Here is a 10,688-nt window from a genome sequence, read left to right on the forward strand (position 1 = left end):
ATATCAGGATGTTCGGTTCCATCTCCTACATAAGGATTAGCTAGCAGTTGTTCTATCATAACCGAAGGAATTTCATATTCAATATTTTCAATAGGTGCGGTAGGTTGAGGGGTAGCTAATTGTGGTTCCGGACGAGGTGAATATACCCCAAACAAACCCCTCAACGGATTGTTTTCCATAGTAACAAGTGACAATAAATTTCAGCACACTATATAAATGCTTCCTTACCAAATTCCACTTACCAAAGGCGCTTCACTCCTCGGCAACGGTGCCAGAAAATAGCCTTGATGACCCACAAGTATAGGGGATCAATTGTAGCACTTTTTGATAAGTAAGAGTTTTGAACCAAACGAGGAGCAGAAGGAAATGACAAGTAGTTTTCAGTAAGGTAATATCTGCAAGTGTTGAAATTGTAAGTAACGGAGTCGTTTGATAGCAAGATAATTTGTAACGAGCAAGTAACATTAGTAGTAAAAAAAAGTGCAGCAAGGTAGCCCAATCCTTTTAAGGCAAAGGACAGGCCAAAACGGTCTCTTATGATAAGCAAAGCGTTCTTGATGGTACACGGGAATTTCATCTAGTCACTTTCATCATGTTGGTTTGATTTGTGTTCGCTACTTTGATAATTTGATATGTGGGTGGACCAGTGCTTAGGTGATGTTCTTACTTGAACAAACCTCGTACTTATGATTAACGCTCCCGCAAGCATCCACAACTACGAGAAAAGTATTAAGAATAAATTCTAACCATAGCATTAAACTTTTGGATCCAATCGGTCCCTTACGAAATAGCGCATAAACTGGGGTTTAAGCTTCTGTCACTCTCGCAACCCACCATCTAATTGCTACTCCACAATGCATTCCCTTATGCCAAAATATGGTGAAGTGTCATGTAGTCGGTGTTCACATAACACCACTAAGGGGATAACAACATACATACTATCAAAATATTGAACACATATCTAGTTCTCATGATTACTCGCAACATGATTTCTCCCGTGACCTCAAGAACAAAAGTAACTACTCACAAATGATAAACATGTTCATGATTAGAGGAGTATTAAATAGCATAATGGATCTGAACATATAATCTTCCACCAAATAAACCATATAGTAATCAACTACAAGATGTAATCAACACTACTAGTCACCCACAAGCACCAATCTATAGTTCCGGTAACAAGAATGAACACAAGAGATGAACTAGGATTTGAGAGGAGATGGTGTTGTTGAAGATGTTGATGGGGATTTCCCTCACCAAGATAGGAGAGTTGTTGGCGATGATGATGACGATGATTTCCCCCTCCGGGGAAGTTCCCCTGGCGGAATCGCTCCATCGGAGGGCAAAAGTGCTCCTGCCCAAGTTCCGCCTCGAGGCGGCGGCGCTTCGTCCCGAAAGTCTCCCCCTTATTTTTTCTAGGGCCAATTCGAGTTGTGCCCCTAACTCGAACCCACTACTCAGTTTTGCCCCTAATTTTCAGGTATGCTCAGTTTTACCCCTCCGCCGTTAATGTCACTTATAGAAATGCCCTTTTGCGTCGTTACCATCCGGTCAAAGTACTTTGACCATTTAGAAAAAAATAGCAAAAAAATCTGAAATTTTGTGGGATCGAAGATAGTCATGTCCACAAGGCGCGTGCAATTTTTTGTGTTAGTTGGACACTCCTGGAGCTCGTGGCAAAGGAAAACAAAAATAATTTAAACCTATGAACAGTAAATTTGAAAAAAAATAGCAAAACAATTTGGATTTTTGAGTGCACAAGGTGCTTGCAAGTTTTGGTGATCAAATGATGTACGAGGCGCTCTAGAGAAAAAACAAAATAGTGCATTTTTTTCAAAGTTTTTTTAGCTAAAATTTGTTTTTCTCTCCACAAGCTCCTACGATGTCCAAACACAACAAAATTGTGCACACATCTTGCGCACCTGAGTATATTTAGTCCCACAAAATTTCATATTTTTTATTTGTTTTCTATTTTTTGAATTTACTGGTCACATGCATACAAAATTTATGTTTTCCTTTGCCACGAGCTCCCAGTGTGTCCAAACGGCATGCCAATTTGTACACACCTTGCAGACATGAGTATCTTCAATCCCACAAATTTTCATTTTTTTGTGATTTTGTTTGCTATTTTTTCAGGACGGTCAAAGACCTTTGACCGGACGGTAACGGGAGAGAAGGGCATTTCTATAAGTGAAACTAACGGCAGAGGGGCAAAACTGAGCATACCTAAAAATTAGGGGCAAAACTGAGTAGTGGGTTCGAGTTAAGGGCATAGATGTAAATGTCCCTTTTTTCTAGGTCAAAATGACTTATATACCAGAAGATGGGCACCGGAGGTGGGGGTTCAAGGTGTAGCATTGGAACTGCTATGTAGGCTTTTGTTTACCGAGGGTTCGAATCCGTCTCTTTCAGTTTCTGTTAATTCACCAACGTTACCGACCACAATGAAATTTCTAGTAAGAGGAAAATATGTCGGCTTTCTAAATTGTGAGCAAACGAACAAGGGGCGGGGCATTTTCGGGGAGTATCCCCCTTCAGAAGAAACTTCCTGGCACATACATTAAGGGAGCCATCGAAAGGTGACTGAAACACCTGAAACGAGGACTACCCGAGCTAATGATAGAGGCAAGAACACTTTCTGGCCAAGTCCCATTAATTGATCATAACGATATCGTGGAAATGTTGCACGGACCCATATATATAGAAACAGAAAAAGAAGAACCTTGATACTAAACCAGATCGAACAAGGGATCTTTTTGGAAATGGGAAAGATTGAGTTTGATAGGGAGCAGATTTATGTTCAAATTGCACATAACATAACAAGAATTCTCTATATACCCTTGACCTTTCTTAAGAACCAGCACTGGATCTTCTTTTGTTACTCCCCTATCTGTTGATATATATAGAACATTTCTTTCAATCATGAATTGGAGCAAGTATTTCCCGATATCATAATGACACTGATTTTTTTCCTTTTTCTCTTTTTTGCTAACCCCGAGGAGGCCACAACCCACCAGGGCGCACCTGGGGGGCGTGTCGCGCCCAGGTGGGTTTTGCCCACCTGGTGGCCCTCCTCTCGTGTTTATAGGCTCCAGTATTTCTTAAATAAGCCATAAAAATCTCCGTGAAGTTTCAGCTCATTTGGAGTTGTGCAGAATAGGTGGCATGACGTAGCTTTTCCAGGACCAGATTTCCAGCTGCAGGAATTCTCCCTCTTGATGTGTTCCTTGCAAATTATGAGAGAAAAGGCATTAGAATTACTCCAAAAAGCATTATTATGGATAAAAACTTTATAAATAACAGTAAGAAAACATGATATTACCTTATACCAAATGCACATTAAAAGTGCTTTTCTAAATGGAAAAATTGAGTAGGAAGTTTATGTTAAACAACCTCCCGGCTTTGTTAATCCTAAGAAACTCAACCATGTTTACAAACTTCACAAAGCTCTTTATGGTCTTAAACAAGCTCCTAGAGCGTGGTATAAATTCTTGACCAAGTTCCTTATTGAAAAAGGCTTTGAGATTGGAAAGATAGATTCTACTCTTTTTACTAAAAGGGTTAATGGATAATTATTTGTGTGCCAAATTTATGTCGATGATATCATATTTGGTTCGACTGACCCTCATTTTAGTGAAAAGTTTGGAAAGCTAATGTCGGAGAAGTTTGACATGTCTATGATGAGTGAACTCGAGTTCTTTCTTGGGTTGCAAATCAAGCAAACTAAGGAGGGTACCTTTGTTTCCCAAACAAAGTATACCAAGGACTTATTCAAGAAGTTCAACATGCAAGAATGCAAAGGTATGAATACACCCATGCCTACTAGTGGACATCTTGACTTGACTAAGGATGGCGAACTTGTTGACCAAAAGGTTTATCGCTCTATGATTGGTTCATTGTTATATCTATGTGTCTCTCGTCCCGATATTATGCTAAGTGTGTGCATGTGTGCATGATATCAAGCGGCCCCCAAAGAATGTCATCTTAAGGTTGTGAAAAGGATAGTGAGATACTTAATTCATAAACCAAATTTTGGCATTTGGTATCCTAAGAGTTCCTCTTTTGATCTTGTTGGATATTCCGACTCGGGCTATGCCGGTGACAAGGTTAATAGAAAGTTCACTTCTGGTACTTGTCAATTTCTTGGTAGATCTCTTGTGTCTTGGTCCTCCAAGAAACAAAACTCGGTATCCTTATCCATCGCCGAAGCGGAATACATTGCCGCCGGTTCATGCTGTGCTCAATTACTTTGGATGACCCAAACTCTTAAAGATTATGGGATCTATGTGAAACATGTTCCATTGCTTTTTGACAATGAAAGTGCTATTAAGATTGCTCACAATACCGTGCAACATTCTTGAACTAAGCATATTGAGGTTCGTCATCATTTCATTCGAGATCATGTTGCTAAAGGCGACATTGATCTTAAGCATGTTCGTACCGATAAGCAATTGGCGGATATATTCACCAAACCGCTTGATGAGAAAGTATTTTGCCGTTTGAGAGGTGAATTGAACATCATTGATGCCTCAAACTTGGATTAGAAACTCCATTTGGATACATGCAAGGCATGAGCCTTTGACTAATCCTTGATATTTCTCTTATGATGATGATCATATGTCTTGGATATACTTGTACCCTTGCATGCTATCTAACCATGTAGGTACTTGGATGAATCTAAATCTATGAGATTGCGAATCACTCACATCTTGAGCAATCTCTACATCATCAAGTCTCTACAATATGGTGGTTGCAGACAAGGAAGCAGGAATCCCTTTAAACATATCCTTTGACAAATCCTATATATCAAATTTCATTTGGTATCAATTTTCATGATTGTCACTTTGGATACACAAGTGCTCTTCCTTGCAAGACTAACCCATGTAGGTAGATGAACTCAAAACTGCAAGTGGTGCTCCCAACTCATTGATGAGCTACATCAACCTTGAGCATCCCACACAAGTTCAACTACATGATCAAGATCAACACCACCACCCAAGGTATGTTATTCCATCTTAAAGAAGCTTTACCCCAAGTCATGGGTCAAAGCAGCCCAACAAGATGTCAATACATCAAGATGCTTAAATGAAAAATGGTAACCCCATTTTGAGCTTAAACGATGAGTATGACCTACGATCAAGTGTTCTCACTTGGCTCCTCGGTCAATATACTCTAACATAGGTGACTTTGTCGCCGACCAATTCTAGATGAAGTTCTCTAGTGTTTATTTGTGTTCTTGCATTTGTTCCTAGCATGTTTCCCTTTCACTTCATCTAGATTTCTTTATGTTCTTTGTTATGCATTCCCTGCATCCAACTCATTGCAAATACTTTAGTTAATTCCTTGCAAATCTTTGTGAGATCTTATCTGCCTAGTGAGCTGAGATGACAAATGTTCTCTCTATGTTGAACTCGGACACACTGATTTGTTTCTTTCGGCTAAACCGAACCATCTCGATGCCACCGAAGAAAACAACTCAGTGTTACCGATTTCAATGCTGAGAAGACACTTTGTCATTTGCATCCTACATATTTGTTCCAGCTCCAATCAATGATTCTTGTACTCTATCTGCATCATATTCTATATGCTTCTTTGTTATGTGACTCAAGGACCAAACCTATTCGACTCAAACTCCAGAAGACCTTTCTTGGAAATTGATGTCAAAGGGGGAGAGAGATCACATCAAAGCTTCATCACTTCAAAAGGGGGAGAATACTTCAAAGGGGGAGAGTGCTTAATCACATCAAAGAGCCCCAGATGCTTGGTATTCAAGAGGAGAAAAGTCACCTGTCTTTAAGAGGGGAAAGACATGTTAGTTTGTGTTATGTTTTTTTGTGCTCTGATTTGTTTTGCTCTGATTTTCTTTTCCCTATATTCTCCCGTTATCCAATATAAGATTCAGAGGGAGAAAGACATCTAAGGGATGGAAATATTGAATTCATTGCATATCTTTATCTTTGGGGACATGTCTATATCTAATAGGAGTACCCAGTACTCACTCTCTACATGTCATCCCAATCTTGGTACTCTTGTGGTTTACTGCTTGCTCTATTTATTAGATGTTTATGTGTTATCTAACCTTGTTTACTCAGGTTCATCTCTTTCAAAGCCAGCTCAAGACCACAAGGTAAGTATATGCATCACACTCATGTGCATGATGATCTCTTGCTAATGTACATATTGTTTGCAAGAAGGACTCATGAACATGAAGGTATATTTCCAGTATCTACACCATTTGCTCGGATGCATATAGCCAAGATACATGCAACTCATTACTTGCTGTGTCATGCTTATGCATTCACATGCTCTCATATTCCATATTTACATGGATGCATACATGCATGTAGGGGGAGCCTATGCATGTTACATGTTCTTCCAAAGCTTTACTTGCTAATCTTTATATCTTTATCTAAAGCTTTGATGTATGTTGTCATCAATTACTAAAAAGGGGGATATTGAAAGCACAAGTGCTCCCTGGGTGATTTTGGTAATTAATGTCAACATATCTCTTGTTGGACTAATACTTCTATCTAGTATATTTCAGATAAGTTCAACAGTGGAGTGGCTTGGACAAGAGGATGTGGAACCCCTTCCAAATGCTAAGGACAGAAGGTTGGCAAAAGCTCAAAAGCTCAAGACTCTAAATTTTCATTTTAGTGATCCAAGATCACATTGAGTCCATAGGAAAAGCCAACCCTATTAAAAGGGGATGAGGTGTTGCTTAATGGCTTGCTTCCTCAAAGTGCTTAGAGATATGCTCCAAAGCCCTCAACCACTTTCTCAGTTCCACATATGTCCCAAACCAAAAGTCAAACTCGGCCACACCGATTTAATCTATCCGGCGCCACCGACTTCATTTTACATAGGCACTGCCAGAAACCCTAATAAGTTTGGTCTCACCGATGGGATCTCGGTCTCACCGAGATGGGCTTGCAAACTCTCTGTTACCTGTTGCAATAATTTCGGTCTCACCGAGATATGCAATCGGTCCCACCGAGTTTGCTTGACCAACTCTCTGTTTTGCTTATTACCAAAATCGGTCCCACCGAGTTTGTGTAATCGGTCAAACCGAGTTTAGGTTTTACCCTAACCCTAGCACATCGGTCCCACCGAGTTGATCATATCGGTCCCACCAAAAATCCTAACGTTCACATTTTGAACTAAATCAGTCTGACCGAGTTTCATGATTCGGTCCCACCAAGTTTGGTAAATTGTGTGTAACGGTTAGATTTTGTGTGGAGGCTATTTATACCCCTCCACCCACTCTTCATTCGTGGAGAGAGCCATCAGAACGTGTATACACTTCTAGCATACACTTTCTGTGAGAGAACCACCTACTCATGTGTTGAGACCAATATATTCCAATCCAACCATAAGAATCTTGATCTCTAGCCTTCCCCAAGTTGCTTTTCACTCAAATCATCTTTCCACCAAATCCAAATCTGTGAGAGCGAGTTGAGTGTTGGGGAGACTATCATTTGAAGCACAAGAGCAAGGAGTTCATCATCAACACACCATATATTACCTTTTGGAGAGTGGTGTCTCCTATATTGGTTAGGTCTCACTTGGGAGCCTCCGACAAGATTGTGGAGTTGAACCAAGGAGTTTGTAAGGGCAAGGAGATCGCCTACTTCATGAAGATCTACCCAAGTGGGCCATGGTGGGATAGACAAGGTTGCTTCTTTGTGGACCCTTCGTGGGTGGAGCCCTCCGTGGACTCGTGCAACCGTTACCCTTCGTGGGTTAAAGTCTCCATCAACGTGGATGTACAATAGCACCACCTATCGGAACCACGCCAAAAATCCCCGTGTCTCCAATTGCGTTTGCACACTCCAATCACATCCCTTTACTTTCTTGCAAGTTGCATGCTTTACTTTCCGCTGCTCATATACTCTTGACATGCTTGCTTGAAATGTATTGTGAATGTTTAAACATGTGCTAAAACTCCACCTTAACTTAAAGAAATTAAAAACTGCTACTTTTCTTTGTTGAGGGTCTAATCACCCCCCCCCCTCTAGACACCTCTTCTCGATCCCTACAGGTAGGTATTTCCCTCAGATGTGAAACCAAGGTTATCGAACCAGTATGAGAACCAAGCAACACAACGTAAACAGCACCTGCACACAAATAACAACTTCTCGCAACCCGACGTGTTAAAGGGGTTGTCAATCCCTTCCGGGGTACGGTGCCTCAAGATAGGCAAACGGGCGTGAGGTAAATTTGTAGTAGATTGATAGATCGAATGCCAAATAAAATAAATAAGGATAAATTGTAGCAAGGTATTTTTGGGTTTTGGGTTTAATAGATCTGAAAATACATGCAAAGGAAAAGTAGATCATAGAGGCAAATAATATGAGAAAGAGACCCGGGGGCCGTAGGTTTCACTAGTGGCTTCTCTCTAGAAAAATAGCAAAGGGTGGGTGAACAAATTACTGTTGGGCAATTGATAAAACTTCAAATACTCATGATGATATCCAAGCAATGATCATTACATAGGCATCACGTCCAAGATTAGTAGACCAACTTATGCCTGCATCTACTACTATTACTCCACACATCGACCGCTACCAGCATGCATCTAGTGTATTAAGTTCATGGAGAAATGGAGTAATGCAATAAGAACGATGACATGATGTAGACAAGATCTATATATGTAGAGATAGACCCCCATCGTTTTATCCTTAGTAGCAACGATACATAAGTGTTGGTTCTCTTTCTGTCACTGGGATCAAGCACTGTAAGATCGAACCCCCTACAAAGCACCTCTTCCCATTGCAAGATAAATAGATCAAGTTGACCAAACAAAACCCAAATATCGGAGAACAAATATGAGGCTATAAGACATTATGCATAAAAGAGATCAAAGAAACTCAAATACTGTCATGGATATAAAAAGATAGATCTGATCATAAACTCAAAGTTCATCGATCCCAACAAACACACCGGCAAAAGAGTTACATCATATGGATCTCCAAGAGACCATTGTATTGAGAATCAAGAGAGAGAGAGAGAGAGAGAGGAAGCCATCTAGCTACTAACTACGGACCCGAAGGTCTACAAAGAACTACTCACGCATCAACAGAGAGGCACCAATGGAGGTGTTGAACCCCATCCGAGATGGTGTCTAGATTGGATCTGGTGGTTATGGACTCTGTGGCATCTAGATGAATATTTCGTCGACTCCCCTAGGGTTTCTGGAATATTAGGGTATTTATTGAGCAAAGAGGCGGCCCAGGGGGCACCCAAGGTTGGCACAACCCACCAGGGCGCACCTGGGCCTCCTGGCGTGCCTTAGTGGGTTGTGCTCTCCTTGGAGCACCCCCCGAGGCGCAGCCAGGGCCCATTATGTTCCTTCTGGTCCATAAAAAATCTCCGTAAAGTTTCGTGGCATTTGGACTCCGTTTGATATTGATTTTCTGCGATGTAAAAAACATGGAAAAAAACAGCAACTGGCACTTGGCAATATGTCAATAGGTTAGTACCAAAAATGATATAAAATGATTATAAAACACCCAATATAGATAATATAACAGCATGGAACAATGAAAAATTATAGATACGTTGGAGACGTATCAAGGAACAAGTTGAAAGGACATGCGGTGCCCCCATGTGTGGTTTTGGTAATTGATGACATTCTCTATGGACTAATGGTTGCATTGAGTAATATTTGAAGGATTTGTCCATAGGAATTTCTTGAAGTCCATGTGTTGGTTTCAAGGAATTTATGTTATGACCAAGGTGCTATTAAGGAATTATCCAAAGATTGGTCATGTGAGAGTTGAGCTTATAGCAAGCATGTCTTGAAGAAGAAGATTGTGTGATCATTCATGTTTACCTTCAAGACATCATCCAAATGAAGAGAGTTGGAAAGAGTCAAGGTTGATCAAGACTAAGTACAGAGAGTGATTCAAGTTGATCATCACACAAAGCATAGAAGATACACCGAGTGGGATCAAGTGATCTCACGGTTTGGTAAGCATTGTCCATTGCGCTTTGTGTACTAACCCATGGTCTTTGTGAGAGTTCTATGTGGGGTTAGGTTTGCTTACATGGGCTTGCGTCAAGAGGAAGATCACATACAACCCATGGAGGATGACATCAAATCAAGGTTGTGTTGTGCAAGTTCAAGTGGAGCATCACAAAGAAATCATGCTTGTAGCTTGCCGTCCATTATGATGACCATGGACTTGTGAAGGTGTGCCGAAGAGTGAATCAACTATAGTGGAGTATGGGGGGGCAATCAACTAGCCTTCATCGAGCCAACTCAATCACGAAAGGTGGTCCAACTTGAGGGAGTCAAGATCATCATCATCTAGATCAAGTGGACTTCGTGCAAGGCAAAGGTTTGCCCTTGATAGGTTCTCTATTTTACCGGTCTCATGGTGGTAGTTTGGAGACCGAGTTATAGGATCGATTGTCGTACTATCAAGGGGAGCTCTCAAGTGAGTAGCTTGATCGTATCATTCGTAGAGAGCTCAAACCATTGCATGCTTGCATCATCTTTCTTGTTTCTTGTTTGGTTTTATCCTTGTGAGATTTGGAGCTTATGGTCATCTTCTTGACAAGCTCGAGTTCATCAGAAACGGAGTTCACATGCTTCTTCTATTGCGTTTTCGGTGTTGGAGGTTTTACCAGTCTTATTCGAGGAAGGGTTCTCACCATTTTCTTATGGGCCCTTTCTAACTTCC

This window comes from Triticum aestivum, chromosome 3A (assembly GCF_018294505.1).
Source record: "Triticum aestivum cultivar Chinese Spring chromosome 3A, IWGSC CS RefSeq v2.1, whole genome shotgun sequence".
Classification (NCBI taxonomy): domain Eukaryota; kingdom Viridiplantae; phylum Streptophyta; class Magnoliopsida; order Poales; family Poaceae; genus Triticum; species Triticum aestivum.